The sequence below is a fragment of the Anser cygnoides genome, chromosome 2 (genome assembly GCF_040182565.1).
Source record: "Anser cygnoides isolate HZ-2024a breed goose chromosome 2, Taihu_goose_T2T_genome, whole genome shotgun sequence".
NCBI classification, from domain to species: Eukaryota; Metazoa; Chordata; class Aves; order Anseriformes; family Anatidae; genus Anser; species Anser cygnoides.
In genome coordinates this window covers 84714405-84728581 of record NC_089874.1, presented here as the reverse complement: position 1 = coordinate 84728581, position 14177 = coordinate 84714405, and the positions used below count along the sequence as shown (strand labels likewise).

At 42.1% G+C, this 14177-nt stretch overlaps 1 long non-coding RNA gene across 1 annotated transcript; it reads left to right on the top strand.

Moving 5' to 3' along the window:
* The first annotated feature begins 2551 nt into the window (after positions 1–2551).
* Positions 2552–11952, top strand: LOC106043841 (uncharacterized). The gene is made up of 4 exons (XR_007158884.2): positions 2552–2570; positions 2688–4136; positions 5732–5935; positions 10238–11952. It is a non-coding gene; the product is annotated as an uncharacterized lncRNA (long non-coding RNA).
* The last annotated feature ends 2225 nt before the right edge of the window (positions 11953–14177 follow it).

Sequence of the window (14177 nt, the reverse complement as noted above, 5' to 3'; positions counted from 1 at the left end):
ATATCCTGGGTGGCTTTTATGCCAAGAAAGCCTGGTGGTTTTGACCTCCTGCTTTTCCAAGGTGCCCTTAAGCACCTTGTAGAAGTTTAGATTTGCAACACACTTAAACATGACTATAGATCTTAAATTGAATTTTATTTCTCACTTTCTGTGCCTGTACCTCAACACACAGCTACCAAAATTGTGTTAGCACTCTTTTGGAAAGCAGTATTGCAGGAGTAATTTTCTGAAGTTTAGTGAGAGGAAAAGTACAGGTTTTCACCTTTATAGCTTGGCATAGTAAAATTGTTGCTAAAATACCCATTTAAAAAGGAAATCCTGCTAGCTGAGGCTCAAACTAGCTATATCAATGCAAGCAATTTAAATCGTTATACTTTCCAGTAAAGATTATTCTTGCTGCTTCTGTATGAAAACCTTATTTCTTTGAGTTTCTAAATATATTTGTACAAGGTTTGGGAATGATATCTGATGCCCAATTTTATATCCTAGTGCTAGTGCATTATTTGTATTAATACACAGAGGAGGACCAGCCTCTCTTCTGTAGTCAGTCTTGTCCCTGCTCTGTACGTGAAGCCTGGTAACTTGCTAGGGAAAATGGCAAACTTCCGGATCCTCCCAGCCCCAGGCAGGGCTGTCACTGTTGACATTTGGTACAGTGAGGGAGGAAGCAGGGTTCCTTTGCTCTCAGGAGGAAACTTTATCCCTTTCTAGAGCAAGAGAGACTCTCAGGGAGCATCTAAGTGACGAGATGAAGGTCATGCACAGGAAATGTGGAGTACACAGCTGTCCTGCCTCCTCAGCTAGCAGCGGAACAAACTGGCGGCTTCACTTCTTCTCTTCTGCATATCTCTGTTCACAAACAATTCATACTTAGTCTTCATCGGTTTGAAAAATATTATGATAATATATTATGCACCAAACTTGAAGATTCGCTAGAGGAATCAGTCTTCCTGATTCCTCAGCCTGTCTGTCAGGGAGCAGTGGGGCTGGGGCTGCCCCACAGGGCAAGGGGAGCTGGGAATGAAGGTGAAGCAAGGTTGGCAGGACTGCTCCCTCGTGGCTGGGTCCCAGACCCACGGTGCCCAGGCAAAGACAGCAGAGCAGGTTGGGTGGCAGTGAGCTGGGGTAGGCAGGAGTCCAGCTAGTCAGGCAAGCCCATGGTGGTGATGAGGCCTGGGTCTGGGAAGTCAAGTCATTGGGTCAGGGTCTGGGCTGGTGAGGAGCAAAAGTGGGCACAGGGACACCTACAGCATAGCTCAGGCAGGGACTGACAGAACATCTTAGATGCATCTCCCAAGGGAAAGAGCAGGGGCTCCCAGCAAGACTTCTCCCAGCTCTGTTCCCAGCAGCCAGGCCCAAGGTCACACAGCTGCACGGTATCAGAGTTGGCCTTGAGCAGCAGCTGTGACACCTCTGGGAGGAGGAGGAATAGAGGCTACAGAACCTAACATAAAAGAACAAAGTCCACCAGAAAGTTGGTGAGGCTATCTGAGAGCAATGTGCACAAGACTACTGCAGAGAAACAATTCTTTTTCCACTAGTTGTAGAGAAAGCTGGGGAAATTCTTTGTTCTTTTAATCAGTGACTCAGGAAATGATCAGCCTGAGGTCTGATTTAATTATGGAGCAGGCTGAGGTGTACAAACAAAGAAAACAAAAAAATATCTAATGTCCAGGTCTGGTGGTATTCACCCAAGTGATCTGGAGGGACTCAGGTAGACTGAGGCATGGAGAAGGACCTCCTAAATTTGAGACAGTAATAGAAGATGAAATTCAATGCAGGTAAATGTAAGTCCTGGGTAAAAGTAATCCTGGCCTCATGTATAAAATATTGAGCTATGATATCATTTTTGTCACTTATGGGTGACACTGGGGAGTTTATAATAGGTAGCTCTGACAGCTCAGTAGTAACGGGAAAGAAGATTAAATGTTATTACTTCTTGGAAAGAGAATAGAGATATTTTTTTTTTAAAGCCACTGCATGACTCCAAGGTTCACACTCCTCTGTGCAGTTCTGGTCCTCTCATGTCAAGATGTATTGGAGCAGGAGAAAGTCTGAAGAAAGGTATTGTAGATAAACAAAGGTATGAAACAATCTGTTCAAGGAAAAGTTAAGCAGACTGGATTTTCCATCCCTGGGAAAGGGCTGTGTGTGGATGATGTGATAGAGATCTACAAAACCATGAGTGACACAAGGGGTAAATAGAGGCTGTTATTTCTTCTAGCATGAGGACAGAGGGCCATCGAGTGACGCTAGTAGGCGGCTGTTTCAGTGCAAACAGTAGGTGGTTGCTCATGTGCAGTGAATGAGGCCTGTTGTGTGGCCTGCAAAAGGGTGGTGTAGATGCAAGAAGCTGTTATAGTTTGGAAAGGAGCCTGGAGAAGTGCTTGGGAAAAGAGCTGCTTTGTGGCTTACTCTCTGGAAAAACCACAACAGGTTCAGGGAATCTCCTGAGGATGGGGGGAGTTACAGGTGGGGAGTGTTAGGGTGGAAGGGCTGCCCAAAGGGTATTTACTCTTCCCTATTTACAGGCCCAGTTGGAGACAGAACACTGAACTAGGAGGACCAAGGTTTGCTCAGATGTGATTTGCTTTTTTGTTATGGTTTTACACAGATGCATGCCTCTATTTTTTCCTTTTGAAGATGATCCAAGTTACTTTCTTAAATTTGATGTACTTCTGTCCTAGGCATGGCACGAGGTTGTCTTGCACTGCCATGGAAATTCAGTTTTGAGCCCTTTGATCTCCCAGAAGTTCAGAAAAGCTTTGACACTACATAGGTGCAAGTCTTCAGAGAGTACAACTGCAATGCTAAAAAGCAGCCTTGGACGAAATCCTCTATTTTGTCCAGTTAGGAAGGTGAGCAGCCTGGTAGTCAGCCCTCCAGCATCAAGAAACCATGGCTTTCCCCTCTCCTGCATGATCCCCAAGCCACTGGGAACACTCTATGAAGATACGATGCTGCCTTGCTCTTTGTGTACAACCTTCTTAAAATGTTTGTTCCTTTCCATCCTTCTACTTTTGTGCTTTGAGGGAATTTGCCACGAGCAGTTTCCATGGTTACGAGGACACAGCTGCTCTTGGAGTGAGAAATCTGCAGAGAGCAAATGCACAAACCAGCACATCCGGGACTGGGGAAATGTGCTTTGTAGCTGTAATGGCCATGCCACCCTAGGTAAAAGCCAATGGGAAATAGGGGAAAATTTATGTTATTCTCAACCCTCTTGTCGTGCTGTGAAATGTAGTGCTCTCCTTTACCATTAGGTCTTTTCAGATTGCTGGAAGCACTGTTATTTCTGTCATGGCTCGAGTATTGAAGGGCAGGAAACCGTCTGTTGCAAAATACGCTATTAAACTAAGTTGTGCTATTTTGCTGTGTAAGGAAAAAGTGCTTTCTCCTGTTTGTCCAGGATTATTATTGCATTTTATTTGGAGGAAAGAACTACATGGAAGTGTAAAATCCATAATTTGGAGAGGGATGCAATGGTTTTCTCCTTGCTTTTACTGTCCTTGGTAGCACTGGCAAGTACTGGGGGCTCTCTGTACAGTGCTTGGCTTTTTGAACCCAGAAAGTGTTGGCCACATCTATGGGAGTAGTACATGGCATGTTTTAAACCTGTTTGTTACTATGCACAAAAGTTTAGCATGAAGAAGCTGTTTTCACACATTAACTGGTTGCTGTAAACCTGAAGCAAGCCTTGCTCACCTGATTGTCACTGAAGAACTCATTGCCTCTGCAACAAAATTTATGGAGCCTTGACTGCAAAAGTGTAGGGTGAATTAGCAGGCCTTTCTGAAGAGGCGAGTGCAGAGCCTCCGCATGCATTTGTAGCCAGGAGAGAGGAGCTAGGGGAATAAACAAACTAGCCTTTACTAAAAAGTGTTTAGTCAGGATAGCTAATTGGCAACTTCAGGCAACAATCAGCCAACTTTGGTTCATGTTCTCCTGCAAGACCTGTCTGTAGTGAAGAGAAAAGGAAAAGAAAGAGCAGATAAAGAAAGAAAAGCTGTACATTAGAAGTTAGGCTTAGCAATGACTTCTCTTGTTCTCCTCCTCCTCCACAACGTTGAACTGTAGCTGTTTACCATGTTAATGCAGAGCTGTTCGTTTGAGCAAGCATCAACTATGTTTCCAAGGTGAGTGCAGCTGCATCTCATGGATGATGATAAAAGCACTCAGGGGACTAGCCGATGCTACAGGCAAGATTATCAAAGGCTTTGTGCTAATGTATTTAATTTTCATTAATTGTTTAAAAAAAAAAAAAATCCCTCGTTCAACTACTATTAAAATGAGTCTTTGGGCTAAATATACCCCAAAAGCTTCCCCATTTCTTTTAAATGTATTTTCTGACTTTTTATAAAGCCCAAGTTGCAGATGTCTTGTTTGCAATTCCTACAGCTCTGCAGTACTGAGGAAAAATAAAATGAGTTTTTGATGGAAGGAGCAGCTAACCATTTAGGGGAGCTTACCAAGCAGTAAAACACTGCAAATGGCAATAAACATTCACATCCTGAAGCAAAATACTTCCAGACTTTCTTATTCCAATGAAATTACTAAAATGAATTCCTTGCCATTTCTAGCGGGTGGTGGCTTAACAGCATAAGTTATTCATATTTAATATCGTAGTCTTGTAATGCTGTTAGTGCTAAAGAGTCAAGCAACTACTTGCAGTGATGGATGAGTTTCAGCTGAGCATGTGGCTGGGTGCAGCTTGCTGCTGATGCTCGGCCACCACAACAGCCACCTGCAGCTGTGAGGCTCTCCCAGAGAGGCAGCAGCTGCTTGATGGGGCTATTTTTTTGGCAGTAATTTATATGTCTAAATGACCTGATAGAGATGTCTGCAGTGGTTGTTTCCCACACTGCTGGCAGCAATAGGACATGACCCTATAAATTCCCCCAAAGTTTGGGAGAATAGGAACTGCTTTACTGTGTACTGCAGTAATTATATGTGTGGCTCTTAACAAGCATTTGGCTGGCTCTGTGGGGTTTTATCTGTTTTACTTCATCCATAAAACCTCTTACAACTTTGCCTTCATCTTTGAAAGACATGCAGCAGCTTTGGCAATGTGTGGGGCTGTGCTGGCTCACAATGATCAAGGTGAACCTCTAGGAATAGATAACTAGGGGGAAAAAACAAATGGGTCAGCTAGTGCCCCAGAAATGGTTCTGCAAAGGACAGCAATATTTGTGGCTGGTTTCTTTTTACCATCCTACTCTGTTGTGAGAGGAACCTCTGCCAGCTGTGTGTTAAATGAGATGACTAACATCTGCCACGTACTCATTAAACATTGTATGTTTATGATATACCAACTCTCTGCCAACTCAGTACTAATTAGGATCTATAATGAGTGTTATTCTCCTCTTAATTAATATGAGCGGAGTAGAAACTTAAGTAATACCTAAGTGACTAAGGAGCGCACATCTGCTTTTCCAAAAGCGGCTTAGAGACAAGTATTTGTATTGGACTAAAATGGTGTGCAAACAGCAATGTGCTTTTGAAAACTGGGACACAGGCCTGGCTGCGTGAGGGGCTGTTGACTGGCCTTAGTGCTATTCTGCTGCAGAGAGTTTGGTTATCATTAAGGTAGGCTGATGAGTTGCCTTCAGCTATCTCCTCTCCTCTGGCTTGCACCCTCCCCCTGAACACAAATGACTCTATTCTGGAGAAGTACTGTGCTGGAAAACTAAGTTGTTATTCCAGAATCCCATTTCCAATTCTCCCGTTTCAGGAGCGACCACCCACAGGAACCTGCAGTACTTGAGTTTCTCACTCATAAGCTGGACTCTGAGCTCCTGGCGATACAGGATTGTGTTGTTAGAAGGTCTTTTGGTTATCTCAAGGCTAAACTGCAGAACACAGCAAGGATTACTGCATTCTGTCAATTGTCGCTCCTGACAGTCAGCCCTCTGCCCTGTGCTACTATATTTTGAATGTGAGTATCCGTATAATTCATTTGAAAGCTGGTTGCTGAAGCACTGAAAGGTCAAGATAATCTTGCAGAAGGATGCTGTGGATGTCTGTAGCTGTATGTTAAAGTCATCGCATCAAATTCTTCAAGGTTATCAAGCTGTGACCTGGCATGCACTGAAATTATACGAAAAGAGGAAAAAGCCTTTTATTATTATTATTATTATTATTTTTACAGAAAGCATTTCTTAAGATACATGCAGTAGAGTAGAAGGAAATCTGTGAAAAATCAGCACTAGAGCACGTGCAGTTGTTTCAGATCTTAATGCTGCGTCCTTGCTAGGCTAGAAGCTGTGAATCCTGCTTTGTACAAACATGACATGTAACCTTGATAATCACTTTTGGAGAGCACGTCCCTTGGGTCAGTCTGTCTTAAGATGATATACGCAGAAAAGCATGAAGGGGAACAGTTGGGGAAAAGGAATCTGTTCTCAGGACTTTCTTAGTTGCTGATCAAATCCAGCACTCTTTTCCTCTTCATTGAGGCCAAGTCTCTTTGGACACCGGACAAACAAAGAGATGATTTGGGGATCTGGCGATGTGCTGTCTTAAAGGAATATCATCTTTTCAAGCTGACCTAGTCTAAAGATCTGACTTTTCTTCTAGCACAGGAAAAAAAAACGTTAATTTAAAAATACTTTAAATGTACTTTAACAGATTTTTCTCAAACTCACTTTTAGTTTTTACTGACGTATGTGTATATATAAATAAAAATTGACTAAGTGAAAAGAGAACCAAAGCCCCATAAAAAACATTATTCCCTTTTCTTTCTAATTGAAACATTTAAAAAAATTGCAGCTCCAAAAGCTGCAAGAGATCTAGGTGTATAAAATAACCTCTGGAGCTTAAAAATATCTAGCTGATAGGAGAAAATGTGACTGCTCTTGTTGTATCAATGTGTCCACTTCTTTCCCCGGAAGCTTGACTATAAATCTTTGCAGGGTCAGCTCAGCCTTTTTCCAGTTGCAGCAGATAAATGCTATGCAGTTTAAAGTGCAGGGGCTCTTGGATGAAAGCCAAGGTCTTGATCCAGCTCCTAGCAAAGCAAGTGGAAAGATGACCATTAACTCCAGAAGAGCTTTAGAAATGATTGATGGCCCATGACACAAGATATTAAAGGAGCCTTCTGCAGTATCTAGCCTTGCTCTGACTCTGTGTAGTAATGCAGTGCCTTTTTGTTGTTGTTGTTGGGGTGGGGAGAGAGCATTTTTGAAATAACTTCGCATATTTGGGGAACCAGAGTTCTATGGGCATAAAGCCCATAAAAAACATATGCAGAGTATTTGAGGGGAGATAGTGGAGACAGGCCTGATAAGGCACAGGCCAGACATAACTGCTAGTGAGGGAAATGTGCTCTGTTAAATGAAATGAGCTCTTGGTTATCCCAAGCTATATACAGAGAGGAGAATATATGTTGGTTAGGCCAAGGGCTGCTGCTAGGCAAGGAAGGTAAACACCGGTGAAATGCCTTAAGGTGTGGAAAGACTGAGCAGTAACAAGGTGCTGAAGCAGAGCTGAGCATATCTTGTGCTGAACTTGTTGTAGGAACAGACCCAAAAGGATTTCTTCCAGCTGGGTTCAACTTATCAGTTAAGTTAATGTGCTTGGTGAGTGTCTAGCAGACTTTAGAAGTAGCAAGTAAACCCACACACTTAGAACTGGGAACTAATTTATCAAAAGTCAGATCAGCAGAGCTATTCCCATCTGCTTTTTCTTGGGTATTACGAACAAGAGGTTGCAATTGAGTTACTCGTGGAGGTATCCCAGCCTAGTTGGAGAAAATAATGATCTTTTGTTTCTGTAATCCAGAAGTACTTTTGGTAATAAGGATGACTGATTCTCAGATTAGTTAGGCTTCCCATCAGATTTAGTGTTTCCATTTAGAAACAAGTGCCAGAAAGGAGACAGATATACTGTACTTTAAATGCAAAGGATGTATCTCTGTTCAAAGGAAACGTAGCTGGTTTTGATTTGATCTTCCAGCATTAAGTGAGTATATGTTCCCTAGAAAATAGGTCACAGCAAGACAGGCAGTAAAGTTTAAAGAAGAGAAAGATGAGCTGTAGTGATTTGAGAGACAAGCTTTTGGTGTTCAGTAGATGAATGACACTAACCAGCAAGCAGCTTGCTCCCAGTCAGGTGTAAATATTAATGCCTTCCGTATTCGTGTCAGACAGCCTTTTACTAAAACCTACTGAGTAACAATATTGCAACCTGCATTTCTTAGTTTGGAGGGCTTTGAGCCTAATGTGGCTGTCTGGCAGAAAAATGTAAGTGATCATGCTTTGGTCACTTGAGTGAGGAATTCCAGATCTGATTTATGATCTGACCTCCTGAATGTGACAGACACCCCTTTTCAGGACAGTAGCTCACTAAACGCATATAAAATAAGCACTACCATTACTGCCTTGCTGTAGAAATCTATTTACTCAGTGGATGTATTTCTCATCCTAGCTTGTCCCTCCGTTTTTCTGTGCTCACTCTGTGAGAATGCTCTTGCTCGAGTCCTCCCTCTAGTCATAGCACTAGTGATGATCTCACACCCTGGTCTGCCCTAAAGCTCCTTGTCTTGTCAGAAATGCATGCTTGAGTACACAAATTGATCCCTACCTCAAAGAAAAATGTGATGGGCTGCCATGTTTTCATTAGGAAGATAGCGTGGGTCTTCAGTCCTCCTGTGTCCCTTGAGTTTTTGTGGGAAAACCCTCCTGGCTTAGGAGCATCCCCAAAAGACTGTTCACTTTTCCCAGCATTTTTATATAGCTTTGGGTATAGTGAACACTTGCTTCAGTTTAATATCTATGTCCTGGTAACCTGTGATTGCAGGGGACTGTTTTTAATGGTTTCAGGGATTTCTGACAGCTCAGTTCCTTGCTTTTCTGCTTAGTTCTTAATTATTTCAAACACATTAATGTGGTGCCAAAACTGAATGGGACTAAGATGATTTCTTCAAGGTGTGACTCCTGGGGGGGTGGTGGTAATGATATTGAGCAGCGCAAATGGCTGCATTTAAAAAGTCAGGGAGGTATCCCCACTGAGTGCAAAAGAGGCAGGACCTTAACTGCCGGGTGTGCTCCTTGAGCTCTATTTTCTCATTTTTATTATAGCTGTCCTATTATTTTTCCTTGTAACAAAGGACTCTTATGACATTGAATTACTTCCTAGATAGTACATTATTATTGCAGCTGTTTGAGGAGTATAATTTGAAACATATTAGGTGATATAGTCAATATTGTGATTACATTTCATTCTTGTTTGCAATTATTCCCTAATAATTACAGTATGGCAATCTGGAAAGAGTCCACCATGTCATTCTTATCAGTGTAATGCTGTTCCTAGGGAAAATATGCATTTAGGACTGGCGTTTTCTAGCATGGCTGAAGGAATGATTCTTCAGAGAGTCAGATATAAACAGTTGAGTCAAATATATGTAGACAGTCATATATGTATATTTGACTTTTCACCAACATTACCATATGCTGAAAAATCATAATTTAAATGAAGATATAGAGAATTTGGATCTAAATACTGGGCTGGAACTAAAATCAATTAGCTCTGTCCCAGCCATTTTGTTTCTTGGCTGCCTTTCACTTTGCACTGAAAATTACCTACAAGACCCTGAGGCTTGAGTCAGCTTTTACTGGTACTTTCTCTGTCCTTCCCATGGTCCTGAATGAGGTGGGTCAGTGGTATTTCAGTCTATGAAATCCTATATGACTTTCCAAATTCAAGATGTGTTAGCTGGTTCACTCTTATTTGTTTACAAGTGTTTCAGGTGTTTGTAAGTGACTTTTCAGAGGAGCAATTTTGTTGACTGCTGTGTTGCACTACTAGCTGTTGCTTCATTGCAAAACAGCATGGATATGATGGGTAATGGTAAGAATGCAGCTGTAAATGATGTCAAGCAATGGTGAATACCACTTGGTGCCACAGGAAGAAAACAGGCTTCTCTGTCTATGCATTGAAGTTTATTTAGAAACTTAGTGAATCTCTGCAGTGGTTCAAGCTGTTCTACTGTTACTACTTGCCTGTCCTAAACATTGCAAAAGGTTGAGATTTAACAGCAAAAGCTGAGAAATCCTTACTGTTCATCAAACAGCAAGCCTATTTCCGTAGTTCTGTCATTTGCTCTTTATTAGCTTAGATGGGTAACATTTGAAAGGAATCTCTCTGTGGTAGCTTTAATTGGCTGTGAATGTAATGTGAGTTGCAAGAGAAGTGATCATGTTGCTTGAAGTAATCAATGAAATCATCCTTCTCATTTCAGCCCTTTCCATCTTGTAAATGTGACATTATTTTGGCTACCTGAAGGAAGTACCTTGTAAGCATTCTTCAGGCTTTCCAATAGATCATGCTTGTATGTTGATTTTTTGCTGCACTCCAAAGCCTCGCATACCCAGGTTTTAGGTGACAAGTTATAACCATGAGAAAATGTTTGTAGAAACTGTGCTTCTACACTGATGAGGACTACAGCTTCATTACTAAAATTATTTGAATAACAACGAAGAGCAATGTCAAACTGAGTGACTGAAAGACTGAAAGAGGTTTACAGCCGCTGGTGAGCAAGATTGCTGCAAGATGATGCAAAGGTGAGCAAAAAGGAGATCTGGTTTGAGAAGACTGCTCCTACCTCTGCAGGCAGAGAAGGCAGTGACAGCTGTAATCCCTGTGTGCTGGAATCTGTGTGTTTCAAAGCCTCAGCTGACCCAAAGTGGAGGAGGCAGGTGTAGGAATGACGATCTTGCCTACAAGGATGCAAACCAGGGTACAAGTGCTTTACAAGGAGGGCAGAGCACTACAGGGAAGAACCCTGTCCTCTTCCCCTGAAGTGTGAGGAATACCCCTAGACTCCAGAAATAAGCCACCCTGCTGTAGCCATTGAACCAAGCCCTTCTTTAGAATCAGCTTTCTCAACCTTACCAGAAACCTTCATGCAGGCAAGAGCTGGAGCTGCTGCTAATGTTGGCTAGATATTTGATTACTACACTCATTTTCAAAAGCAAAACAAATAATTCCCTATTCCAGCACTTTTGTTTTCAGCCTATCTGTTCAATAGGCTAATGACTCATTAAGCATAAGTTCTTTGAGGCAGAAGCCATCACGTTGTACTGAATCTAATACAAAGCAATCCTTCTTCATGGCCAAGATATCATAACTTCAAAGGACTGAAGCATTATCTGGAATAAAAGCTTCCAAAGAGTAACTCTGTTTTTCTTTATCTTTAGAATGACTCTTTGGTACTAAACAAAATATTGTGAACAAACACAAACTATCGTTTCCTGGTACCCACTTCTGAGTTTTCTAAATCCTTTCCCAGCTGTCTCTTGCATTTTAACTGCTCTCATTTGCTGTTCCCCACTGACTAGCAGGTTAACAATAGAAGGAAGGGCAGGCAAATCCTCATAGACTTCTGTCCAGATGTTTTTTGAACAAGGCTCTGCTCAGAATTAAATTCCTCATATATCATGTCCACATGACGTGGTCTGTACCCAGCAGCCAGCCTCCATGGGATGCCTGCTGTTGCAGTCCCTGAAGCAGCACAGCTGGGTCTTTTGTGCATTGGCAAAGCCGAGATGTATTTTCCAACCCATGGGTGCTTCCTCTGACTGCAGAGAAGCTGGACTCATACTGAATGTATTAAGCTGCTTATTTTGGTTGCCTAAGAAGATGATATTGGAGAAGACCAAAGGTAGATACCTCAAATCCCCATCTAATCAGTGGGGAAGAGTGAATGTTCCCAATGGGGTAATTTTTCATGGAGACAGTGAAACACTTGAAGTATCTTGTTTGAAGCTAAACTATTACTTGAAGAGCATATTATGTGTAATTATTTGATTGTCTTAAATACATTTACAAAATCTTTTACTAACATTACCTATAACTTTAATTCAAATATCAGTGTGTATAGCTAGTGCTAGGAACAGCTGAATGGTATACTAAGGTACGTGAACTTTCTTTTGTCTTTTTGACGTGTTTGTAGATCATGAGAAAAATGTTGAAAATAAAAAACCTTTTCTCTCATGGCTTGTAAAACAAAAGATATGTTTAAATCATGAAGTGACTGACAATATATATTAACATATATTTTCCTCGAGAGAAAGGAAAGAGTCCTAGGGAAGACCTACAGTTATATTTACATTATAATGTGGTTAATGCAGAAGAGAAATAAGGGTATAATTTTGGTGCATAGCTGAACTTCCTGGGTAACAGCACTCTGAAGTTGTAATTGCCTGAGACTTCAAGTAATTTCATTTTAACTATGTTAAAGGATGTTATTTTGGGAAACCCGCTCTCCTTCTGTTCATTAACCTTGAACTTTTTTGGTTCGGAATGACTGTGTTTGGTGGACCCTCAACAAGCACCAGGGTAAGGAGCTTGTCAGGATGCAGATGTGAGCAGCAGGATAGATGGAGAGGAGTCCCTGATGCCTGTGTAGTATGTGCTATTTGCTGCATGGAGCAGGCCAGTCCATAGGGTCCTAAAGAGTAGCTCTTAAAGTGGGTGCCCTTAACACAGTCCAGTGCCCCATGTAGCAGCCTGGGAATGGAGCAGGAGTTGGTTTGAAGCCTTGTGGTCCCTCAATTCGCCCAGCTTGTAAATAGGTGCTGCAGCAACTGCTTCCAACACTGCCAAGCTAAATGAAGTATCCCTTCGTGCTGAACAGATTTGATGGCGTAGATTTCTTAGGTCAAGTGAAACCTGCCTTCACGAAGGGAAACGTAGTGTAAGGAGGCTCTAAGCGGCTGGGGAAGGCTGGATGATTGCAATTCTCCACTGCTTTGCTTTCTAACATTCATTTACAATCTCTGCTTGTGCATTCACTGTAGTATACGTTGCCAAGCAAGTAAGTGTGATTTACTTTGTAGGATAGTCATAAAGTGCCTCCTTGGAATAATTGTGGGCATCTGATGCTTTAGACTTCAAGACTGCAGTGTACTTTCTCAAAAAAACAAGGAGGCCAAGCATGCCAGGAAAGCCAGGGCAACATCCATGTCAGTATGCAAAGCTTTGACACATGAGCATATCAGTGCACTTTGGACACTGAGAAGTACAAAAGTCATTCCATAGGCTCTGGGAGAAATTACACATGGAAGCACAACTGGATAGCCAAAGATGCACGCTCCTGAGAGGCAGATGGCACTATGTACATATGGTCTGCTGTGACTGCCTATTCAGAGTGTGATGGTATCTTACCTGTCAAGGCCTGTTTAGAAGGGCAATAAGCCTAGCTCTGTCTTATATGGCTCTAGATGGAAGATTTGGCAGCCTGCGTGCCTGGTCATGGTGTCCATCATGATGCAATTGCCTGGCAAAGTACATCCTTCAGATTTAATTTTCTGTGCATCCAGAGCAACTGATTAAATAACAAAATAAGCCTGGTAAATAAGGCTTCTGTTTACACATTTATTTTTTTCCTCCAGTGATCTTGGGACTTTCATGTAGTTGCTGTGCTTGGAATTGTCTGTGCCTAGATCTGGCTGTGTGAGACTATCTGGGTTTCTAATGGCAGATCTTTTTCTCCTTGCTAATCAACATCACTTAGCCCCTGACTAGTGCAGTCAATCAACCGGTGATTTGCACCAGTTGTGGATTTGATGCAGCAGTGCACGAGGCTAAGTAGATAATGCCAGGGGAGGCTTGCTGCTGCTGTAAACACTATTCAGGGAGGTTTTCTATGGAAACTGTTTTAAAATCCCCTCACACAGCAGTAGAAAATGCCTTTTCTTCTATAGGTAAGATGAGAAGCTAAGTAGGTCGCTTCCATCTTTAAAATATAAAGCTTGATAACCCTTCTCTGAAGTTGTTTCAGTCTGGTAAATCTAACAAGGGAGATTTTGGGGGTTACTTGATGGTGCCCTCAAATAGAGAATTCTGCTGCATCTGGGATTACTCTGTGGTTCTGGGTCACTGTTGGCTTTTGGTTTGAAGTGGGCTTCCAGTGTTGTGAAATTTCAATAGGAGAGTGAAATTGCCCCAAAAAACAAACAAACAACAACAAAAAAGTGGGCCTTCACAAACAGCTGAGTGCATGTGTTCATCTCCTGTTCAGTATCCACTGCATCGTTTCTCTTAAGGGGAATAAAGGCTCAGCAAACGAGAAAGTGGGTTGAAAGATGAAGCTCCCATTTGACCTGGAATAGCCTGAGCTGCTGGGCATTCTCCCTTGAATCCCCAAAATCCCAAATGTTGCTGTGCTGTGTTCTGAG